General features: G+C 52.7%; 1 protein-coding gene and 1 pseudogene across 5 annotated transcripts in view; one reads left to right on the forward strand and one right to left on the reverse strand.

Moving 5' to 3' along the window:
- SRRM3 (serine/arginine repetitive matrix 3) overlaps positions 1–24,289 on the reverse strand; it is a 98,779-nt gene that overhangs the window by 60,026 nt on the left and 14,464 nt on the right. For all 5 annotated transcript variants that reach the window (XM_053274982.1, XM_053274979.1, XM_053274980.1 and 2 more), the window contains exon 2: positions 14,328–14,449. The gene's annotated coding sequence lies outside the window, so the exon portion shown is untranslated. The remainder of the gene's footprint in view (positions 1–14,327; positions 14,450–24,289) is intronic.
- LOC128335984 (kelch-like protein 3) lies at positions 7,220–12,138 on the forward strand (annotated as a pseudogene).

Below are 24,289 nucleotides of genomic sequence, written 5' to 3' on the forward strand. Positions count from 1 at the left end.
CTTCTGCGTGCCACAATCAAGATGCTAATTGGCCAGCTCACTCAAGAATTGGCAGCAAGGAGGCTGGGAGAAAGACCCAACACATAAATAGGCACAACACCAGAAGTGGTGGCGGTGTGGCTTTGATCGCAAATGAAAAACAGCAATTAGGTAGAAAACGAGAGACCCAAACAATCTGCACCTCGCAGTGCAGTGGTGGAGAGAGCCTAATCAGAACACCGAGGCCGCAACCTGCAGGTCTATTTTTAACCAAGAATGAGGCTGTTCTTCTCACGCGCCGCCTAACCCAGGCCAGGGACGTAAGAAGGGCCTCATCCCAGTGGGGTACAACCACCTAGCCCTGCTTTCTAGCCCAGCTGTTAGCCAAGGTTCAGGGAATAAGCACTCCCTTAATCCTGGCAAGCTGGGCTACTACTAACCTGGCCGCACACAGAGATGGGTGCCTAGAGGGCCCATCTCTTGGGGAAAATCCTCCAACATGGTGTGTGTGTGTGTGGCACATTGTGGGATTCACGGAGGCCGGGACAACAAGTCCTGGCCTCTGTTTACCAGTGCCCCGAGGAGCAGTGTGGAGATTCAGGCATGCTTCTCCCAGCAGCGCTGGTCATGTGGGCGCACGGGTAACATGCCACCCAGGCTGTAAGTGGTCGCCTGGGGGGAGGTGGGTTGAACCCTGCCTCCCCACTCCTTCTTCTGCCTAAATAAGCCTAGCTCCTTCAACATGGGAACATAGGAAGCTGCCATATACTGCGTCAGACCCTTGGTCCATCTAGCTCAGTATTGTCTACCCAGACTGGCAGCGGCTTCTCCAAGGTTGCAGGCAGGAGGAGTCTCTCTCAGCCCTATCTTGGAGAGGCTGCCAGGGAGGGAACGTGGGACCTCAGATGCTCTTCCCAAAGCGGCCCCATCCCTTAAGAGGGGAATATCTTACTGTGCTCACACATCAAGTCTCCCATTCATATGCAACCAGAGAGGGCCCTGCTTAGCTAAGGGGACAAGTCCTGCTGCCACAAGACCTGCTCTCTTCTCAACCTGCATGGTGGAATTGTGTGGTGGAGCCTAGCGGAGGCAGGGGTTTGGTGGGGGAGTCACCAAAAAAGAAAGAAACATCTGCAGGGCTGCATGCTCTTTGCAGTGTTACTCCACGAGTGGACCATAGTTAATGGATAAGATCGTCTACTTGCTTGCATGCAGAAGTTTAGTTCCTGGCAGCATCTCCTGGTAGGGCTGGGAAAGACTCCCTGCCTGCAACCTTGGAGAAGCTGCTGCCGGTCAGAGCAGACAATCCTGAGCTAGATGGACCAAGAGTCTGACTCCGTTTAAGGCATCTTCCTATATTCCTCTGAGGAGCAAGGCACTGCTGCAGTGATGAAGATTAATTGGAGATGACTGGGCACATCTGTAATCCCGCACCCCGCTAGCTTCTGAAATCCCACCGCGAGCCCAGGGAAGCTGTTCCACTAATGAGCTAATCACTCTAGGAGGCACAGCTCATTTGCCATGGCAGCTTTGGGATGCGCTCTGGAAAATGTCTCTGGACACAACGCAGTCAGTCACTGTGTTGCAAGATAGGGAGATAGGAAATTAGGAAGCTGCCTTGCTCTGAGGAAGTGAGGTGCTCACCGTGAGCAAAGAAGGAAGGCCCTCACTCTTACACTCACAGCAAGATAGGAAGCTGCTGCCTACTGAGTCAGACCTTTGTTCCATCAAGCTCAGCATTGTCTGCACTGACTGGCAGCAGCTCTCCAAGGTTCGAGGCAGGATTCTCTCCCAGCCTGGGGCCTTCCGCATGCAAAGCAGGTGCTCTAGCAGTGAGCTAAGGCCCCATCCTCAAAATGGTGGTCTGCTTTACATAGGGACATAGGAAGCTTGCCATATACTGAGTCAGACCATTGAGTCAGACTATCTAGCTCAGTATTGTCTTCACAGACTGGCAGCGGCTTATCCAAGGTTGCAGGCAGGAATCTCTCCCAGCCCGATCTTGGAGATGCTGCCAGGGAGGGGACTTGGAACCTTCTGCTCTTCCCAGAGCAGCTGCATCCCTTAAGGGGAATATCTTACAGGGCTCACACTTCTAGTGTCCCTTTCATATGCCACCAGGGTGGACCCTGCTTAGCTAAAGAGGCAAGTCATGCTTGCTCCCACAAGCTGCATGCACAAGTTGCCTGCTGGAAAAAGCGATCCCATCCTCTGCCTCCCTAGGATGTGTTATCCCTCCTCTCCGCATTCGGCTGTTTCTCCTTTACCCTGCACCTGCCCTCTTTGCATTTGCGCTCACACTCCACTTCTGCTTCTGTCTCCCGGGACGACAGCAGCCCTGGCTTGGCTGAAGCGGTAATGAAAACCCCAGGCTGCAGCAAGCAGAGAGAGAGAGAGGGAGGGAGGGAGGGAGAGAGAAGATGTGTTTAAAGATCTGGTGCCCTAATTCAATCAAGAAGAGAAGATTTCAGGATGTTTGCTTTTCTGGGCAGGCCATGAGAGGAGAAAAGCGGCCCAGGTGTTTAACCAGGCAAGACTGGAGAGGGCGGGGAAACAGGCAAACAGAGGCCCTGTTCTCTGCATAAAATGAGGAAAGAAGAAGAGAGAAAAACGCACCTGTTCCCCTTTGGAAGGAAGCCCAAAGTGGCGGAGAGCCCAAAGGGAGCATGGTGCAAGCATTAGTCTTGTGTAGCAGGCATGAACTGTCCCCTTTGCTAAGCAGGGTCTGCCCTGGTTTGCGTTTGGATAGGACAATATGCGTGAGCACTGGGAGAGATTCCCCTCAGGGGATGGGGCTGCTCTGGGAAGAGCACCTGCATGTTTGCCTGCAGAAGGCTCCAAGTTCCCTCCCTGGCAGCATCTCCAAGAGAGGTTCCTGCCTGCAACCTTGGAGAAGCCGCTGCCAGTCTGTGTAGACAATGCAGAGCTAGATGGACCCAGGGTCTGACTCAGTATATGGCAGCTTCCTATGTCCACCTCAAGATATGATCTGTACAAGGACCAGTGCGTCTTAATCCTTATCTATAAAACGCTTGGTGTCCGTCCGTGGACGGACACCAAGTGTGTGTCCGTGCCTCCCTGGCCTCTTCTGGGCATGCGCGAAGCGCATGGCCAGAACAGAGCCAGGGAGCCAGGACCGCCAGCACCCGGCAGCCATCTTGGGCGGCCAGAAGCGGCCGCCCCGAAGAAGCCGGGTAAGCGGCGGCAGGGGACACTGGCCGAGGCGGCGGCAAAGCCGCCGCCTCGGCCAGAGGAGACGGCGCGGCCAAGGAGGCGGCAGAGCCATGGCCGAGGCCTGGCCGTGCTGCCGCTTACCCGGCTTCTTCAGGGCGGCCGCTTCTGGCCGCCCAGGATGCTCACCGGACGAGGCGGCGGAGAAGAATGCGGCGGTGGGCCCGGGCAGCGGTGGACCAGGCCGGAGCCGCGGGCGGCGGTGAGTGGCGGGCCCGGCCAGAGCCGCGGGCGGGAGGGGTAATGGCGGCGGTGGTCTGGAGCGCAGAGCTCCCCTAGCGCCCGTTATCCAACGGGCTACAAAACCACTAGTTTATTCATAAATGCGTTGGGCATATCATATCTACAAATACTTCCGACTTGATTTGAACCTGCGGCTAACCAGAGTGGGAGCTGTCCAGAGCCTTGTGGTGCTGAAAGCATCCAAGAGCATAGCAGAGCTCAAAAAGGGGAGATGTCCTAAATATTTTAAAACATAACCATATGTCTAAAAGAAAAAAAAAGATAAATATTTTAACACAGAGGGATGACACCTCCTGGAATGGGGAGGATTTCTTTCCCCACTTTGCATTCTCCGTGACATTTAGAGGTTCTCACAGGAACATAGGAAGCTGCCTGAAAACCGAGTCAGACCCTTGGTCCTGTGGGTAGAAAACAAAACAGGTCCCAGTTTCAATCCCTGGCAGCATTTCCAAGCAGGGCTGGGAAAGACTCCTGCCTGAAACTTTAGAGAAGCCATTGCCAGTCAGTGTAGACACTACTGAGCCAGCTGGACCAAGGGTCTGACACAAACATTGCGTTGGAATGTAGGAAGCTGCTGCCTACTGAATCAAGTCATTTCTCCACCAAGCTCAGAACTGTTTACACCGACTGGCAGCAGATCTCCAGTATTTCAGGCAGGAGCCTTTTCCAGCCCTACCTCTCCCGGGCTGACTTGAGGACCTCCTGCCGGCAAGGCAGATGCTCTAGATCTTACAGCGTTCACGTGTAGCCACCCACCCAAATACAAACCAAGGTGATCCCTGCTTAGCAAAGGGGACAATCCATGCTTTGCCCCCTAAGCTTCAAGTCTTTCCTGTCTCTGCAGCGACTCCGTCTTTAAGCGCCAGCCCCTTTCACCGGCATTTGGCAAACGCCCAACAGGGGAACTGGAATCAAATAGGGAACATGCTTCTGTGAAGGTTTTTGTCCTCAGGGCTCATTAGACAGGCTGTCCTAGCATCTCCCCACCACAGCGGAATTTAATATGCCTTGGTGTGCACAGTGCCCAAATTCATTCCTTTCCATGCAGATTTATTTAGATTTATGTGTCAGAGGGGGAGACTGGGTGCCTGCCACCACAAGGCATGAAGAATCCAGGCTCACAGCCCGGATGAGACTTGCTAACTCTTGGTGTCAGCTGCCCCCTTGACAACCCCCAGGGTGCCAGTGAGAGGGGAGCTGTACATAGCCTCAGACTCCCAAGGCATCAACCTGTGCAGATCCCTTTAACTGAAGACACGTCGCGTGCGTCAGGAACGCCAGGTGCCGGACAGCTCCCGATACATTTTAATCTGGGGATGTGACATGCCATCTATCTCTTGGCGGGCACACGTGGCCAGACAGCACCTCCAGCCCTGGTGAAGAGATGCAAGATTTTTTTTTATGGAGGAGAGCTGGTCTTGTGGTCGCAAGCATCACGTGTCCCCTTAGCTAAGCAGGGTCCACTATGGTTGCATATGAATGGAAGACTAGAAGTGTGAGCACTGGAAGAGATTCCCTCTCAGGGGATAATGGAGCCGCTCTGGGAAGAGCTGAAGGTCCTAAGTTCCCTGCCTGGCAGCATCTCCAAGAACAGGCTGAGAGAGACTCCTGCCTGCAACCTTGGAGATGCCGCTGCCAGTCTGGGTAGACAATACTGAGCCAGATGGACCAAGGGCCTGACTCAGTATATGGCAGCTTCCTATGTTCCTGGCCAACAAGTGCCGGCTAATTTCTACGATGGAGGAAAGCAGGCTTTTGGCTACTGTCTGGAAGCATATCGAGGGTGGAACACTGAGAGGCATACATCAGAGCACTGGTCTGTCTAGCTCACGGTTGTCTACACTGACTGGCAGCGGCTTCTCCAAGGCTTCAGGCAGGAGTCTTGTGCAGCCCTAACTGCAGATGCTGCCAGGGATTGGATGTAGGATCGTTCTGCATGCAAGCAGATGTTCTATCACTGAACTATGTCCACATTCCCAAAGAAGCTGCTGTCTGCTGAGTCAGACCATTGGTCCACCTGGCTAAGTATTGTCAACACTGACTGGCAGCAGCTTCTCTAAAGTTTCAGGCAGGAGTCTCTCTCTCTCAGCCCTATCTGGAGATGCTGCCAGGGATTGAACCTGGGACCTCCTGATTGCAAACCAGAAGCTCTTCTGCTGGGCAAACAGCCCCATCCTCTCAAAGGAATATCTTATAGCGCTCACATGTAGAAACACATCCAAATGCAAACCAAGGTGAACCCTGCTTAGCAAGGGGGGACAATTCATGCTCGCTACTGTAAGGTTGGCTCTTTATTTTAATTAGCATTTTGATTAGCAAGAGAGACCCAGCGCAGAGTATCCGACCTAGCTCTGAGTCACAATCCCAATAATGAAAACTTCTGCTCTAGAGCAAGGCTGCACAACTTCGGCCCTCCAGCTGTTTTGGGACTAAAACTCCCATCACCCCACCACCACAGTGGCCCTCAGTCAGGGATGATGGGAGTTGTAGTCCAGCCTCTGCAGGAGGGCCAAAGTTGTGCATCGTTGCAGGTGCCTCTTTTGATCTGTTTGCAGACTCTACTCCCGCCTGCTGTTCTGTCATGCCAGCGCAAGAATTCTGATCTCCTGCTGAATCCACCTTCCATTAAGTGGCTGCTGATTGTTTAATTATAACCCTTGGTTGTACCCCTGCTCCCTTTTGTTCTTCGAAAGCAGCCAGTAGGGCTTGTCTAGCTGATGCGGAGAGCAATGGGAACGGACAGCAGGATTTCTGCGGCTCCTTGGGGTTTGGAGCAAGCAGAAAATCCCCTCCGAGAGGCGGAGCACCCACCCGCCCCAATTAGCGGTTTCCCATGATTAGGAGTGTCTAATCCACGCTGGCATTGGCCACTCAATGGTATGTTGTGTATATATGGTGTCCATTGTGTCTGTTTTAACTATGCTTTAATTGTAAACCACCCAGAGATTAAATATGGGGCAGTATGTAAATATGATAAATAAAAAGAGTAATCCATAAATAAACATTGTTTTTAAATTTTATTTTGTGGGCTGTCCAGAGAACCATTGTTATGGGGTGGCTATAGATAACAACAACAACAGCATCAACTCTGATTCAGAGATGCCCAAATCTGTTTTGGAGTTGGAGCAGCTCTAAGCATCATAAATTGGGCCTTGGAAGTTCACAGTACCCTTCAGAGAAAATTGGGACAGAGGAAGCTGCCGTATACTGAGTCAGACCCTTGGTCCATTTAGCTCAGTACTGTCTACACACTGGCAGCGGCTTCTCCAAGGTTGCAGGCAGGAGTCTCTCTCAGTCCTCTCTTGGAGATGCCACCAAGGAAGGAACTTGGAAACTAGATGCTCTTCCCAGAGCAGCTTCATCCCCTGAGGGGAATATCTTACAGTGCTCACACTTCCAGTCTCCCATTCAAATGCAAACCAGGGCAGACCATGCTTAGTGAAGGGGACAAGTCATGCTGGCCCCCACCAGACCAGCTCTCCTCTCTTCTTGGAGAGGCAGCCATGGGCCCCCCTGACTTCACTTCATGACCCCATCTCTGTCTAGTGTGGCTGTATTCCCACAACTGCTTGAGGCTGGGCTCTTGGAGGGAGGGAGGGAGGCAGCCCTAAGTCCTGCACCACAGAAACCCTGGTCCTAGAAGGGGGCCCATCGGTCGTCCTCCCCTCCCTCCCTCCCTCTGGCCTTCCACAGCCTGCCTGAGTGTTCCACAGCTGGTTGCTAGGAGATGTTCTGGGGCAGGGAGGCGGTTGCTAAGCGCCAGAGAAACATCCAGGAGGAGATGCTACTGGGCACTCCTTTCCTGAGGGGCGCTAGCCGCGCAAGCCACTTCCTTCAAGGATGGTGCCGCCACGGCTGCTGAGGGGAAGGGGGTGCGGGAAGTAAGCCCCCCCCCACAGGGCTCAGACCCCCCTGAAAATAGCCAGCTGCCCTTGAAGATGAGCGCCTTGGTTTTCCCTCTTCAGCCTTCTGGTTCCACAAGCTAAGCAGAAAGAGCCAGCCACGCTGGTGGGTGAGGGAGCTTCGTTTAACTCTTTCCCCTCTGCCTGCTTCCTCTTTCTGGTCCTCCCATGAGGCTCCCACTCCTTGAGAGATCTTTGGGGTTTCTCCAGTTGCCATGGCAGTAGGGTTTTGCCCCCCACTCCCCCCCCAGCCAGACATCGGGGTGGAAATGAGGCAGGGGGCTACAGCCACTGGGCTGCTGCGTCCCAATCCAGGGGAGCACATCTTGGCTGCCCTATGGAACCCCATGTCACATGACACAACCTTGATCTGGAGACCAGTGTTCCCAGTAACAGGGATTCCCAGATGTTGTTGACTGCAGCTCCTCAGCTGCAATGGCCTTTGGCTGGGGATCATGGGAGTTGCAGTCAGCAACTTCTGGGCACCCCTGCTACAGGGAACACTGCTGGGGAAACAAGGTTGGGGAAACCCTGTAGCATTTTAATTTCACTTTTTATACTTATATCCTGCTCTTCCTCCCAGGAATACACCAGATTGGTGTATTTAATTAATTAATTAATTAATTAGATTCCTATAGCACCCTTCCAAAAATGGCTCAGGGCTATATTTATCCTCACAACAAGCCTATGAGGTAGGTTAGGCTGAGAGAGAAGTGACTGGCCCAGAGTCACCCAGTAAGTTCCAAGGGCCCACCGGATGTCAGCTTTACTAAGGTGCTTAACGTAATTTGATCCTGGAGGAGATTTATTCCTGGACTTCATGGTGTATACGTGTATGGAGATAGCAGGATTAATGCAGTCCCCTGTCCCCCAAATAATTCCAACAGTGATGGTTGAAACTCTTCATTCCCAGGAAGGCAGCTCCAGTCACTGGGCAGCCCCAATGCTTAAGACTGCAGACTCCCACCGAGGGACAGAGAAATGGAAGAAGAAGGTGTCCAAACCGAGCCCCCCAGTCTGAGAAACTGCATTTGGCAGGGTAAGGGTAAGGGAAAGTGCGCCGTCGAGTCGGTTGTCGAGCCGTGGCAACCACAGAGCCCTGTGGTTGTCTTTGGTAGAATACAGGAGGGGTTGACCATGGCCATCTCCCGCACAGCATGAGATGATGCCTTTCAGCACCTTCCTATATCGCTGCTGCCTGATAGAGGTGTTTCCCATAGTCTGGGGAACATGCCAACGGGGATTCGAACCAGCAACCCCTGGCTTGCTAGGCAAGTCATTTCTCCGCTGTGCGGGGAAATTAGCTGGCTTAGGGTAAGGGTAAATCAAGATCAAGCTTAAAAAGCAAAAGGAATTATTGGCGGCATTAACAGAGGCATTGCATCCCGATCGCGAGATGTCACTATTCCACTTTGTTCTGCGAGGGCCAGACCTCACGTGGAATACTGGCCCACACGGTATGCAGTCTAATATGGGGTGGGGTGGGGGAACTGCCAAACACTCCACACTGCTGCAGGCTCGTAGAGATATGCAAATCTTTAAAAGTTTTCTGCCTGCACTCTGGAAGTGCTGCTTGGATAGGAAACACGTTGCTTTGCCATCATGGGAAGCTGCTGGATACCAAGTCAGATCCTGGGTCCACCTAGCTCAGGTTTGCCTACACTGAGCGGCAGCAGCTCTCCAAGGTTTGGGGAAGGAGCCTTCTCCCAGCCCTATCCGGAGAGGCCACCAGGGATTGAACCAGGGACGTGCAAAGCAGACGCTCTACCCTGAGCGATGGCTCCATCCCTGATAGGAACAGAGGAATCCCTGCCTTACATGCAGTCGGACCTTGGGTCCATCCAGCTCAGGACGGTCTACACTGACTGGCAGCGGCTCTAGAAAGGCTGATAGGGATTGAATCTGGGACCTTCTGCATGCAAAGCAGACGTTTTGCTACTGAGTGGCAGCCCTGTCCCCTGAGCATATCTTACAGCAGACTTCACTCACATGCCGCAACCCATCCAAATGCAAACCAAGACAAATCCTGCTTAGCAAAGGGGGCAGTCCATGCTCGCTCCTTTAGCATCCTCTTTTCCCATCCCTGCAGGCATCAAGCAGTTATATCAGACTCAACAGCTCTGCGACGTCACCCTGGTGGCTGAAGGAAGGCAGTTCCCTTGTCACAGGTGGGGCGCACTGCCGACATGCTTTTGGGAGGGTGGGACAGAGACAGTCACCTGCTGAAGAGTGTCTTGGAGCACAGGGCCATCGCTGGGGCAGGCTAATGCCCTCACCGTCTCTTTCCCTCTAGGGCACTCTTGGCTTCCGTCAGCCTCTTCTTCCAGCGCATGTTCACCAGCTCCTTCAAGGAGTCTCGGGAAAGGGAAGTTGTGCTCAAGGATTTATCCACCGCCTCCCTCCGGAGCCTCTTTGGATTACATCTACACAGGGGAATTGCTGTACTTGGCAGAAGAAGCAGAGCAGGTATTCACGGCAGCCAGCAGTCTCCAGATTTCACCTGCCCTGGAGATTGTCGGCAGGTAAGCCTGGACACCTGGATCCTGACCTCCTGGAAAGGCGTCTGAGCCTGCAGCGGTCAAATTCACCATGGTGTTTTAAGTGTTTTGAAATACAAGGGTGGGGGGACCCCACCGGAAAAAAACCCAGCTCTACAGCTCTACTGATCTTTTCAGAGGGGAATGAACATTGGTAGGAATGGCCTCCAAAGAGTCTTCCACGGGGAGAGGGCAGACATTTGTTGCTCATTGCCCTAGCCCTGACCCTTTCCTCTGTGCAAAAATGGCTGCAATTTGACCCCAATCGTTTGGGGGCAGGGATCAAGAAGGGGTGATAGCACAGAGAAAGTGTGTCCTCCCCCCTTGATAAAATGCTGGGGAGGGATTCTGTGATGCCCGTCCCCTCCTGCTCATGCCATCACTCTCCACTCCCCCAACCTTGATCTTTGCAAATACATGACCGCCGATTGGGTGGGCGCCCGTCTCCCCTGCCCTGCCCTGGCACTCCTCCGACACCGTTTAGGCGCATGAGGACAACCCTAATTTCTAATCAGGGGTGTTTCTATTCCAGGCATGGGGTGGGGTGACATGGGACGAGACCCCAAGACAGGAGGAGAGGAGATTAAGGCCTCTCTTGTGACTCCTTGTAGATTCCTGACGGAGAGGATTTCCATGAAGAACTGCCTGGACCTCTACGTGCTGGCACACTCCCACAACCACCGCCCTCTGCTCCGCTCCACCCTGTGCCATGTGACTTCCCACTTCGAGGAGGTGGTGAAGCTCGCCACCTTCCTCACCCTGGACTTCAGCGTCCTGGCCAGCATCCTTGCCTCCGACAGCCTGGCGGTGGACTCCGAGCTGGCCGTCTACAAGGCCGTCCGCCACTGGGTGGGGCACGACCCTGCCGGGTGCCTCCGAAGGCTGGCCGAGCTACTGGGCTACATCCGTCTTCCCCTCCTGACCCCGGAGGAGCTGGCAGAGGTCTGAGCCGACGCAGCCGAGCGATGCGAGCAGCAGCAGGTGTGCTTGCCGTGGGAGGAGCTGAGCGCCAAGGAACGGCTGGGGGCCAGCGGGGGCCTGCGGAGCGGCATGTACCACGAGGGGGTGGTGTGCGTGGGCCTCCCGAAGTGGAGCGAGGTGAGCCTGGGGGACGAGGAGCTGGATTCCCACGTGCACTTCTTCGACCCGGCCACCGAGGATTGGGAGCAGCTGCCTGACCTGAAATCGCTGACCTCCCCCAGCTGCGTCTCCATGGGCCACAAGCTTTGTGTCGCCGGCGGGCAGCACTTGGACGGCTCCTATTCGGACAACCTGCTCGTGTACGACGCGCTGGAGGGGCGCTGGTCCCAGCTGCCCTCCATGTCCACGGCCCGCGCTTGGCACGCCTTCCTCCGGTGGAAGAAGAGGCTGTACGTTGCTGGCGGGTGGGACAACTCAGGGACCCTGGTCGGCGCGGAAAGCTTTGACCTGGAGCATGAGGAGTGGGCCACCATCTCCAGCCTCCCCTTTGCTGTGAGTTATTTTGCCTACACCGCTCTGAGGAGCAGATTGTATCTCATTGGTGGAGAGATGGACATGGGGGACCCGTTCCTCCCAATCCCCCACCAGGGAATCCTGGTCTACGACATTGCGGCCCAGGCCTGGTCCCACATCTGCATGATGCTGGACTTCTACGAGGCCAGCGCCGTCACGCTGGACGACTGCATCTTCGTTGTAGGGGGGCTCTCTGGGAACAACCCCCAGGGCAGCCGGCATTTCACCGGGCGCTCTGTGTGCCTCCTCCGAGACGGCCAGGTCAACCAAGCGATCCAGGTGCCAGCACTCCCCCTGGCGATCTCTTATCCAGGCGTGGCTTGCTGGCAGAAGAGGATTTACGTCTTTGGGGGGGACAGCAACGACTGCTACTCCAGTGCGATCCATTACTGGGCGCTGGGCCAGTCTGACTGGACCCAGTGCGAGGCCAGTTTGCCCGACCCCAATTACGGGGCGTTTGGCTTTGGGTGCATTCCACTCAAGGTGCCCAAGCAAAAGTTCCTCGCCCTCTTTCAAGAGGGATCCAATGCCATGGAGGAAGATTGGACGGAAGACAGCTAAAGGCTTAGCCTGGCTGCTGGCCTAATTTTACAGACATCTTGGATTTAAAAAAAAAATATTTTTTTTAAATGAGAGACTTGGCCCCTGGGAAGTGGTTTGGAACTATGGTGTGAAATTCAGCCCTTGACTGCACCCAATAGGATGCAGCTTCTCCTGGACCTTGGTCTTGCATAAATGTTCTCCCTACTCCACCTCACTTTCTCGTTCCTTGACCATGTAGGACCCCAGAACTCCACAGCCCAAGCCTTCATGAAACACAGCCCTCAGCCAAACTGACCCTTCATTTTCCCGCACAGCGGCCACCCTAATTTTCAACATCCCACCACTGCCCCTCGGCAGCTAGAAGGCTTCCAAACATTCTGTGACATCATAGAAACTCAGCCAATGACTGGCTGGAGCTTGTAGACAGTTTGGGTGGGGGGGAGCTTCTTTTATTAGAACTCATCTGTCATTCGGCCCTGGGAATGTTGATCAAAGAATGGCAGTGGATACTGTAAACTATGGCATTTCAAGGCACCCGGTGAAATATTCAGCTGTGCCTGTTATGCACTGGAAGAATCTCATAGCCCCCTGTGGATCAGGGCCTCCCGGGGTAGGGAAAGAAGATCTTTGTCCAGTCTGGTCTTTCCCAACAAAAGGTTAGGGTTAAAACCTATGATGAGGCACGGCCGTACTCAGGGCTGTAGAACTTCGGCCCTCCTGCAGGTGTCTGACTGCAATGCCCATCAATGCCCTGACGGCTGGCCACCCTGCCTGGGGATGGTGGGCACTGTAGTCCAAGAACAGCTGCAGGGCTGAAGTTATGAGGCCCTGAATTAAGAGGTGAGGCAAATACCCAGGTCAGAAAGGTCAGCTGAGGTAGGAAGGCGACCCCAGCAGGTATGGAAGGTGCAGAGAGAGTGGAGGGTGGTGGAGCTAGCAAGGCCAAGGAACTGAGGATGAAACAAGAGAGCACAGACTGGAGACTAGATCCTTGAGCTACGCACGGGCTGGACGAAGTAGGCCAACCGGAAAGGGAAGCTTCCCCAAGGACGGGGAAAGGAAGCGTTTAGTGCCTGGGTCTGGTAGCTCGAGCTGGGAACCTTCCATTCCAAGCCCGGCTTCAAAACTCAGCCCTGAAATGGAAGCAGGACCCACTCGGTGTGTTGTTTCCTTTCTGCTTTGGCAATACGACAAACGTGTGTGTCAGATTTCAATTTTTAAGACCCGCTGTTTGCTGTCAACGCTGGTGTTTCTGGGCGCGCAGAAATATCCACGGGAAACCCTCCTTGCTCCTGTCTGGTGAATTTCCCCCCCACCCTGTGCCTGTTCAGGGTCACAATTTCCCTGATGTGCTGCTGAACCTAATATAGCTCTGGGTATGCGTCTTCAGATGAAAGCAGCAGACTCCAGATGGACAACATCCACTGTTGGAAGGAAGTCCCGTAGGGAAGGCAGATGGCTGAGTGGCAAAGCACTTGTGTTGCACGCAGAAGGTCCCAGGTCCAGAAAGCCCCCTGGAGAACTGCTGCCAGAGTAGACAAGACTGAGCTAGACGGAAGGAGGGCCTGTCTTGTGGAAGCAAGCATGACCTGTCCCCTTGGATAAGCAGGCTCCACCCTGGTTTGCATTTGAATGGGAGACTACATGTGCGAGCACTGTAAGATATTCCTGTTAGTGGGTAGAGCTGCTCCGGGAAGAGGATCCAAGTTCCCTCCCTGGCTGAGAGAGACTCCTGACTGCAACCTTAAGCCACTGCCAGTCCGTGTAGACAACCCTGAGCTAGACGGACCAAGGGTCTGACTCGGTATGCGGCAGTATCCTACCTTCCTATCTGCGTCTGATGCTCTCATCCACCTTGGATCTCTGTGTTTCGAATTATCGGGCCTCTTGAGAGCAGGTCCAAGGGGTTGAAATGGCAGGAAGCCGATTTAAGCAAGGCCTTAGGAAGGATTTCCCAGCTGTAAGGTGTGATGGACAGCGGGACACTATGCCAAAATGGGTGGAAGTGACAAGGAAGCAGATTCAGGCAGGACACTAGGAAGGATTTCCTAACGGTTAGAAAGGTCGGATGGCAGAAGAGTCTGCCTCATGCTTTCCTTCATGAAGATTTCCAAATGGGCTGGATGGCCATCTGTTCAGGATGCTGTTGCAAATTCCTGTCCTGAGGAAAGGGCTGGACTAAGACCTCTAAGACCTCCAAGACCCCTTCTGTGATGCTGTGTCTAAGGTCAACCTAGCTGCCCTGGCCACTGCGAACAGTTTTGTAGGTTTAAATCAAATGCCCCGAAGTGTTGTCTTTTACATGAGGCACATCAGTGCATGAAATATCCTCCCCCATTGCTACAGCCACAATCCCACCCCCCACCCCCGTATTCCTCAGGCAGTCACAGCAGCTCACCTCTTAGAAGGTGGGATCCATCTGCCCTCGGATGGGCCTCACTCAGCAGCTCCCAGCTCTTCCCCTCTGTAGCCGGGGTTTTCTCCAGAGATGGGGGAGATCTCTGCTTGTTGCTTTGATGCCTACAAGGAAGGAAGGAAGGAGAAACTAAGCATCCCTCCAGACAATGGGTGGTGATTCCCAGTGTATCTGGTTCGGCAAGCAAAATCCCCTACAGTGTGAGGGTACAAACGTTTCAGGTAAACTAGAAGTGGACAGAGTAGAGCCATGAACAGAGCAGACGGAAGCACATAACAGCTGGTCAGAAAGGTCAAATGACAGTAAGGGAGATAGCATGCACCAGGTAAGCAACTCGGCGTACCAGTGTTTATATACCAATGCCAGAAGCCTCCAAGCCAAGATGGGCGAGCTGGAGTGCTTAGTTGCTAATGAAAACATCGATAGGGTGGGCATAACGGAGACCGGGTGGAATGGTGAGACCCAGTGGGGCACAGTTATTCCTGGGTACAAACTCTACAGAAAGGACAGGAAGAAGAGGATTGGGGGGTGGAGTGGCACTGTATGTTAAAGAAGGGATAGAATCCAACAAGCTAGAAAACCCAGGAGGATCGGAGCCCTCCACAGAAACATTGTGGGTGACGATACAAGGACTGAAAAGAAATGTGCTATCTACGGGCATGCTATCGCCCTCTGGATCAAAACGCGGAAGGTGTGGCAAATTCCATGCTTGGAAACATTAGCGAGGGGGCTGAAAACCACACCGCTAATACATGATTATAATGCCTTTATGAAAATCCATGTTGTGGCCACATTTGGAAAGGGGACCAGTTCTGATTCCCCATGACTCAAAAACGGATCTGATGGGGAACGGCAGAAGAGGGCAACCCAAGTGATCATCAGGGGGCTGGTGCACCTTCTTTACAAGGCCAGGATACAGCAACTGGGGCTTTTTAGTTTAGAGAAACTGGAGGAGGAGAGGAGGAGGAGGAAGCATTTGGGGCCCTGACTGAGGCCTGCTGAAGTCCTGGTCCTTCTCGGCTGTGAGCTGCAGCCACAGTTATAAAAATAATTTGGATTTCTGGCAGACGGTGGGAGGGATTGTGGGCTGGAACCACATGGCTAATGTGTTTCACCCCCTGGTGAAACTTTCGGCTTTTCCTTTCTCTTCCCATTTTCAAAGCCTCAGTTGGATTTTATTATAGGCAGCCAGGTACAATGGAAGTGGAGCGGGGGGGGGGATTAAATAAGACCCAGACATGAGTAATAGTGCTAATAGCTAATAAAACTGCTGCATTACACAGGAGACAGGGATGTGGGCAGGAAAGAGAAGTGCACAGCAGAGACCATCTCCTTATAAAGGGCCTGTCAGCCTCCAGGAGAATACTCACATTTGGGGGCTTGGAAAGTCCACTGCCCGAGACACCATCTCAAACCCAGGAGCGGCAGAAACACCCCCGAAGAGCTGCTTTCCATAGAGCAGGCAGAAGGTCCCCGGTTCAATCCCTGGCAGCATCTCCATGTCGGCCTGGGAGAGACCCCTGCCTGAAACCTTGGAGAAGTTGCTGCCAGTCATTGTAGACAATCCTGAGCTAGCTGGACGAATGGTCTGACTCAGTATAAGACAGCTCCCTCTTCTCCTATGTAACGTGCTCCTGTGTTAGTGGGTTTAGGGTTGCAGCCTAGATTTATTGACTCCCCCCCTCCACACACACTTGTCTTACAGAAGGGTCATCCCTACCGGGAGAGGCCCATTTTCTTAGTAACAGGACAATTTCCCATTTGTACCCAATGAGCAGCAGTGAGCCCTCTACCCTGATGGGGTTGTTTTAAGGACAAGGGCATGTTCTCTGCAGCCCCTGGTCCTTGGGAACAGGGCAGACCACACGTTAATTAAGCCAACCTAGCCCCCACACCCCATCCCCGTGCTCAGGAAGCCTTTTCAATTGAGCAAACGAGGGAAGTATCTAAAAATGCAGCAATTAGCGTGCTCATCAGCCTCCCACTTCCCCAACTGACCCATTTCTCTGAATGCCAGTGGCTGGAAGTGGGTGGGGCGGGAATCCTAAATGTCCCCTTTTAAAAAGTCAAGCAAAGCACCCGCTTCAGGCACGACAGAGAGGACTCGCTCGCTATGCCCAGTTGCCTTCCAAGCTCATGTCTTCGGCTCTGGCATATAAAGAGAGCAATTTCCCCTCTGAATGGACCTGCCCAGAGCAGAGGCTGGTGTCCAGCGAGCACAATCCATCATGCATCAGGGATCTCTAAGAGCGGAGTTGTTCTTCTCTTGTCCTCTCCCTCTCTGCTCTGGCTTTCTCTGAACGGTAGACTGGTACTCCCAGAAATATCTCGCTACCCCCTTCTTTCTCCCTGTTCCGATACATTCTCCATTAGCTATTTGGCTTCCCCCCCTCTCTGCTCAGGAAGCTCAGGGACACAGGCTTCTCCATCCAAGTATGTAACTTCTCCAATAAATCTTATCTGCTTTTGAACCTTAAACGTTTGCCTCAAATTACTCTTGAAGTGGCATGGTCTTCTCACATATGCTAGATCCACTATGACTGGGGTGAACTCAACTTAGAAACATAGGGAACTGCCATATACTGAGTCAGACTATTGATCTATCTAGCTCAGTATTGTCTACACAGACTGGCAGCGGCTTCTCCAAGGTTGCAGGCAAGAATCTCTCTCTCTCTCAGCCCTGTCTTGGAGATGCTGCCAGGGAGGGGACTTGGAACCTTCTGCTCTTCCCAGAGTGGCTCCATCCCCTAAGAGGGGAATATCTTACATTACTCACACAGGTAGTCTCCCATTCAAATGCAACCAGGGTGGACCCTGCTTAGCAAAGGGGACCAGTCATGCTTGCTTCCACAGGACCAGCTCTCCTCCCAACAAGTTTTAAGGTATAAACGGAAGAGTTTGAAGATGGGTTTTAGTCAGCGCCCCTTGGGGTTGCTTTGGAAGCTCTGGAGTGGCCCCCAAAGCGAAGCGACCCCGCTTCGCACAGTAACAGGCCTCCCGAGTCGGTCTTTTCCAAATTCCATTTGACTGTAAACGCCTCGCTTAAAGGTCCCTCGGAACCGGTTGGCACTGCATGCTGACATTTAGAAGAAAGCGTCTTTCCCCAAGAGACAGGAGGAGCCACATGCTGGTTGACCTCGAGAAGTTCTTCTGCCCCTCTCCCCAGTGGCCTGGCTATGCATAGTGTCTTCTGATGTCTGCAGTTGCACTGGATGCAAGATCAGCAGCATAGTGCAGGCAATGCCTGCCCTTACTGTGCTGGTGGGCTTCTGGTCTGCTTCTCGGCCCGAAAGAGCCCCCCAGATTTGAGGACAGACCTGAAAAATCCATTAAAAATGCCCACGGAAACATACAAATGAAATCAGCAATGTTCTCTTAACAGCAGGGAGAATATAATAGATGCCAGACTAAGCTCCCTTACATCTGGAAGTTGAAAGCTTGCTGGGGGGGGGGGGAGCCTTAATAGCTGGGCTAAAATGGCTCAAGCTCTCTAATGGAGTGAATCTCAAGTGGTGGGGAGTTCCATTGGGCCTGGCACCAGCGGGTGACTCCCACAGGCAACTTCCAGGGCCTCAGCAGGCCTCACCACTCACGCTTCTTCTTAGGCATGAGTGGCGAGGCCTATACTAACTGGCAGAGGCTCTCCAAGGCTTCAGGCAGAGGTCTTTGCCAGCCCTACCTGGAGATGCTGCCAGGGATTGAACCTGGTGCCTTCTGCATGCACAGCAAATACTCCACCACTAAGCTGTGACCCCATCCCCTAAGTGGGGGGAACTCTTACAGTGCTCACATGGCTCACCCATCCAAATACAGACCAAGGTGAGCCCTGCTTAGCCAAGAGAAAAATTCTGGCTCACTATCTGGCACGAACGTACAGCAGCCCCATTTGGGGACCTCCCTCAATTACCGAAGAGAGGAGCAACTCTTTCTCGCCCAGCGCCAGAAGGATCCAGACCTCCCTCCTTGCTCCTGGAAAGCCACATCCATCACCCATTAACTAGGTTTCCCCTGGAATGCGCAGTGGCGCCGTGCCCAGCTGGGACCCCCAACGGTTGCTTCGCTAGGAGGCGGCACATCCGGGTTGCGGGGGGGGGGGGCGCTGCTGCATGCCTCGGAATGGGCCTGGCTTGCGTTGTTTTGATGCTAATGAAGGTAAGCGGCGCGTTATCAGCCGGCCTGGATTCCACTTTGGCCGGCCGCAGCGGGAGCTGGCCTGCTTCCGGCTTGTCCATGCCAAGCGCATGATGTTTTGTGAGTTAGAAGACATCTGAGGCTGGAAAGCGGAATGGGGAGAGCAGAAGGTTTCATGTTCCTTCCCTGGCAGCATCTCCAAGACAGATTCCTGTCTGCAACCTGAGTCTGACTCAGTAGGCAGCAGCTTCCTATGTCCCTGTGACTGTCTATAGCAGAGGCGTAACTAGGGAAAACGGCGCCCGGGGCAAGCACTGAAATTGCGCGCCCCCCCGTCGCATCCCCCCCGCCCCCCCAACATACATCTGACTAACACACGTTTCAGAAAACTTTTATTTTAAAAATTTAAAAAATTACAAAAATTACCAAAAATTTCAAAATGCACTACATACTTAGGTTTTTCCTCACAACAACCCTGTGAAGTTGGCTTGTATCTCAAACATCAGAATTATGATGCAATGATGATTATTATGATTATGATGCCCCTCCCTCACGCCCTGGTTCTGTTCCTGACTTTCCCTTGTGAGTGACTGTATTTTAACAAAACGAAAACCAAGGACTCCAAAGTAATTCAAGGGACTAGGGTGATAGTGCTAAAGACTCCTTATTCTCCCGCTGTTAAAGAAAGACTCCCCTTTTCCAAAACCGTGCGCTATTTACACCAGAAAAGGTTTCAAATGGAGGGGGAAGCATTTATGCATTTATGCTTTGTTTTATGTTACGATTTCAAAGTTAGAAAAACTATAAAAGGGCCATTTTAGAGAAGATATGCACTGCCTTAGTTGCAAATCCTGCTTTTTTGAGATTCCCTGCAATTGAATAAAGCGATAATATACACCTTTGCTATTTAAATTGGTTGGAGAGTATTTATGACAATAAAAAATGAAATGGCATTTCAGAAGCAACATTGGTTGCCTAAGACCACTCAGATTTAACTAATCTTCATCACATTGACAAAAAGAGCAATTAAAATTAAAATCCATGACTAAAACCAAAGCACTTTGGGGTTGTTTTTAATGAAAGGTGGTATATAAATTTAACAATAAATGTTTAGAAGTATATACTTTCATCCCCGGACCAACCTACAATTAATTCCAGCTTATTTTCAAAGGGCTTCAAGTTTTATTTACAAATTGCTTGGCAGCACCAATGTTTAAGTAATCGCTAATTGCTCCTAATGATAGTTTTACTTATTGTTAAATTTATATACCACCTTTCATTAAAACATTCTCTGTTCATCTGATTTTCAGTCTGGTTAATTAAATCGGTGGAGGTTTAGACTTTCCTGATGGGCTGAAACAGCTAATCCATTTTGATGATGACATATAATTAAATTAGCTTGCGTTACATAGTGAAAAAGTCCAGGAAGGGAGAGATGGGGGGATGTGAAACCCAAGGTTCCACATCCCCCCATCTCCCCCTCCCTGAACCTTTTCAGTTAAAACGTGGTTAGATTATAGGGGAGGAAGGACTTGAATGAGCAAAAAGGGGAACTGGTTCGGGTGTTCAGGAAGTTGTTCAGAAGAGGGAGTTGTTCAGGAAGTTTGCTCTGGTGCGTGTCCTCCTCTCGACGCATGCGCAACTGGTGGCGGGGCGGCGGGGCGCGCCGGGGAATGAGAGTCAGAGACTTGGACTACGAAGACACCGCGGCACCCAGTGCTGGATGAGCAATGCCAATGGGGGGGGACCGCCGGGACTGGGGGAGGGGGACTGCTCTGCAAAAAAATAAAAAATAAAAATAAAAATAAATTCCGGCAAATCGGCGGGGGCACTTTTTGGCGCCCCCTGCCAAGTGGCGCCTGGGGCACGTGCCCCCCTGACCCCCCTATAGTTACGCCTATGGTCTGTAGGGGAACCTTTTTGAATAAGGGCTCTCGTAAACGGAGGCAAGGGTTTTCAGCCAATTAACCGCCTGCGTTTAAACCAAGGAGTTGCCCTGGTAATTGAAACTATTTAAATAGGCTGGCATATTAATTTCAGGGGTCTTGAAAAGAAGCGCGGGAGGCAATTTAGAACTCGAGGCACAAAAGTAGCGCTCACCGGGCCCAACCCAATGGTGTGTGTGCAAAGCGCTGGTGGCGACTCAGGTAGAATCCTGTTAATGTTTGGATTACATTTATTCCGACGATGTCAGCTTGGCAACTGTTGCTGAACTATAACTCCCACCACCCCCTGTCACAATGCCCAAAGACTAATGTGACAGGGGGTGATGGGAATTGTAGTCCAACAACATCTGGGGGCCCAAGCTGGAAAACCCCTGGTCTAGTCCAGATGCTTGCCACTTCGAGGTTCTAGTCCTACCCTCAGGAGCAACTCCCCCTTCTCTGGGACTGACAGCCCTTCAGATATTTGAAGCAGGGGTGTGCACGACCCACCAGAACCCATGGTTCGGTAAATACAGATCTCCGCGTGCTTGGGCAGCACCGGGGAGAGGGTGAATGGAGGCCCCAGCAGCCGTGCCAGCCGCTGAGGACTTTACATTATGTTTCGCACCCCCCGCCAGCCAGCTCCCTGCAATGTAGAACTGGTCCGCTCAAACCGGGCTTGGTTCAGTTTGATCACAGACCGAACTGGCCCTGGTTTGGTCCGCTATCAAGCTGTGCCAAACCGGTTCTACTTCGAACGGTTCATTCACACCCCTGATTTGAAGAGAGCTCTCATATTCCTGCTTCGTCTTCTCCAGGCTAAACAACAGACCCAACTCCTTTAACTGTTTCTCACAAGACTTGGTTTTCCTGGCCCTGCACCATCTTGTTCACTCTCCTTTGCACGGGAACACCGGGACCCATTAGCCAAACACACCAATCTTTCTTTCAGGGAGCGTGCCATCCATGAACGTATTAGTCCAAAGAGGAAAGAAGCTGCAAAGGAGCCCAAAGCCACTGCAGACTCTGCCTGCCCCAATTATGGGGATAATTTTAGAAATTCTCCTGGTTCATTCAGAATGTCAGAGGCGTGGAGTGCAGGGCTGAACGAACCCATCCAGCGAGAGAAGCAACCACACCGGGGGAATCTGCTCGGCCGAAAGGTCAACCCCTGGCCAATATGAACCAAAATTAGGATCCTCTGACCCAGAACCTGGTTGTTGTGGGTCCCCTGCTAACTGGGCAAAGAGGCACCTTTTAAAGGGGTGGTTCTCTTATATTTAGCATGGGGGGAGCAACTGGCCTTATCCAGCCCCAGCACAGCATCCCTCCAGTCGCTTTTGCTGGTCCTTACTTGATCTTTCTTTTGGCTGTGAGCCCTTTGGGGACAGGGAACCATCTTACTTATTAATTGTCTAAATGACTTTGAGAACTTTTGCTGAAAAGGTTGTTTCCACTTTTGTGGAAATACAATTCTTTGAAGTCTGAGTCGTTGCTGCCAGCATAATGGCTCTAGCCAATTAGCCCCCCTTCCCTTCCGCCTGGGAACTCGCCATGCAGGAGGAAAATGTGTGTTTCTGAGCGTCACTGAGCAGCCTCTGTGGGTGTTCCACTGAGCATGCAGGGTCATAGGAAGCTGCCTCCTACTGAGTCAGACCCTTGGTCCCTCTAGCTCAGTATTGCCAACACTGACTGGCAGCAGCTCTCCAAGGTTTTGGGCTCTCCCAGCCCTACCGGGAGATGCTGCCGGATGCAAGCAGAGGCTCTTCCACTGAGTAAGGGCCACACCCCCTGAGGGGAATAGCTTTCAGTGCTCACAGGTAGTCCCCCATCCAAATGCAAACCAGGGAGGACCCTGCTTAGCAAAAGGGACAATTCCTAGGAACAGAGGAAGCTGCCACATACCGAGTCAGACCACTGGTCCATCTCGCTCAGTATTGTCAGCCCAGACTGGCAGCGACTTCTCCGAGGCTGTAGGCAGGAGTCTTTCTCAGCCCTGTCTTGGAGATGCTGCCAGGGAGGGAACTTTGGACCTAGATGCTCTTCCCAGAGCGGCTCTATCCCTGAAGGGGAATCTCTGACAGTGCTCTCACTTCTAGGCTCCCATTCAAATGCAACCAGGACAGGCCCTGCTTAGCTAAGGGGACAATTCAGGCTCGCTGCTGCAAGACCAGCTCTCCTCCTCTTTCTCCTGTGAGCAGGGTTTCAGCTGGTCTCATTTAGCAGATGGTAAGCTTCTCTGCCCTGCCCCCTCCCCCCCTCCCCACATGTGCTTTCTCCCAGGGGAGATCCTGATGTTTGTTAACAAAAGAAGAGCTGAGGAAGGGAGGAGGCTGCAGGAGCTGAATAATTCAGCAGCTAATCCCTTCCGCTAGTCATTCCCCGGGGAGCTGTCACTCACCTGTCCATCACCCCAGCCAGTTTGTCACCTCTGTGCCCATGGGGGATTAGGCACCTGCCAGAGGGCAGGAGGAAACCGAGGGAGATGCCCAGAATAACACACAATGCCACTCGCAAGCGCAGCGCTAGGGTCAGAAGCCGCCCAGCCAAATGCAAACCAGGGCAGACCCTGCTTAGCTCAGGGGACAAGTCATGCTTGCGACCACAAGACCAGCTCTCCACCACATAGGAAGCTGCCATATAGTGAGTCAGACCCTTGGCCCAACTAGCTCAGTATCGTCTACCCAGACTGGCAGCGTCTTCTCCAAGGTTGCAGCTAGGAGTCTCTCCCAGCCCTCTCTTGGAGATGCAGCCAGGGAGGGAACTTGGGACCTTCTGCCTGCAAGCAGGCAGGGGCTCTTCCCAAAGCAGCCCCATCATCCCCTCAGGGGAATATCTCACAGTGCTCACACTTCTAGTCTCCCATCCAAATGCAAACCAGGGTGGGTCCTGTTTAGCAAAGGAGACAATTCACGCTTGCTACCACAAGACCAGCTGGCCTCTTTTTCAGCTTCCACTGGTGAGAACCAGCCCTTTGTATATGGATGGCCAACAATGATCTGGGTTCAGCCTTTGGGGGCTGGGGGCCCGGCTACTTGACCCCTTCTGGCGCTGCGTATGAGGATGGCCGGAAAATAAAGAAGGGTCCCTGGCAAAAGATAAACCACTGATGAGCCGACTTGTTCTACATCTCATCAGCGATAAGAATCCACGCGGGGCAAAACATCTTGGGTGAGAAACGGAGAGGCAGAGCTGGATTCCTCCCCCCCACCCCCCTGCCCGCTTTTGCTCCTTCAATTTCAAATTTTGTTTGTCAGGGGAAATATAATTAAGATCAAAGCCCTCCGGATTGGCAGTTGAGCCTGTGCAAATAGAAAAGGAGAGCCTTTTTTCTTCCTGAAGACATGATAAGAGAGAGGAAATTTCCACCAAGCTGGGGGCCCCTCCCTCTGGTTTCAGATGCAGAGATCCAGAACCTCAGAAATCGATTCCTTTCCTCCCTCCCTCCCTCCACCACCCCCCCCCCCACACACACACCTCAGACATTTCCTCTGCTAATTTCAGGGAGGGAAAGATCTCCCCTCTCCCATGCCTGTGTGGTGCCTCTAGTTCATTCCTCCCAAATTCTAGAATCACAGTGTTTTAGAGTGGGAAGGGCCCTTAGAGATCTTCTAAACCAGATCTGCTTCAACGCCCCTGGCAGATGGCCGCCCAGCTCCTGTTGGAAAACCTCCAGCTTAGGAGCACCCACCCCTGCATGAGGTGGGCTGTTCCACTGGCCAACAGCTCTTACAATCAGGAAATTCTTCCTAGCGGCTAGCCTAAATCTGCCTCCTTGTCCTTTCAGCCTCATTTGTCCTAGTCCTCAGCAGCAACAGAGAACAAGTACGCTCCCCCCCCCCTTTTATATGACAGCCTTTCAGAGAGTGGCCAGTCAGAGGCGCTTTT

This window comes from Hemicordylus capensis, chromosome 12, assembly GCF_027244095.1.
Source record: "Hemicordylus capensis ecotype Gifberg chromosome 12, rHemCap1.1.pri, whole genome shotgun sequence".
In the NCBI taxonomy this organism is placed as follows: domain Eukaryota; kingdom Metazoa; phylum Chordata; class Lepidosauria; order Squamata; family Cordylidae; genus Hemicordylus; species Hemicordylus capensis.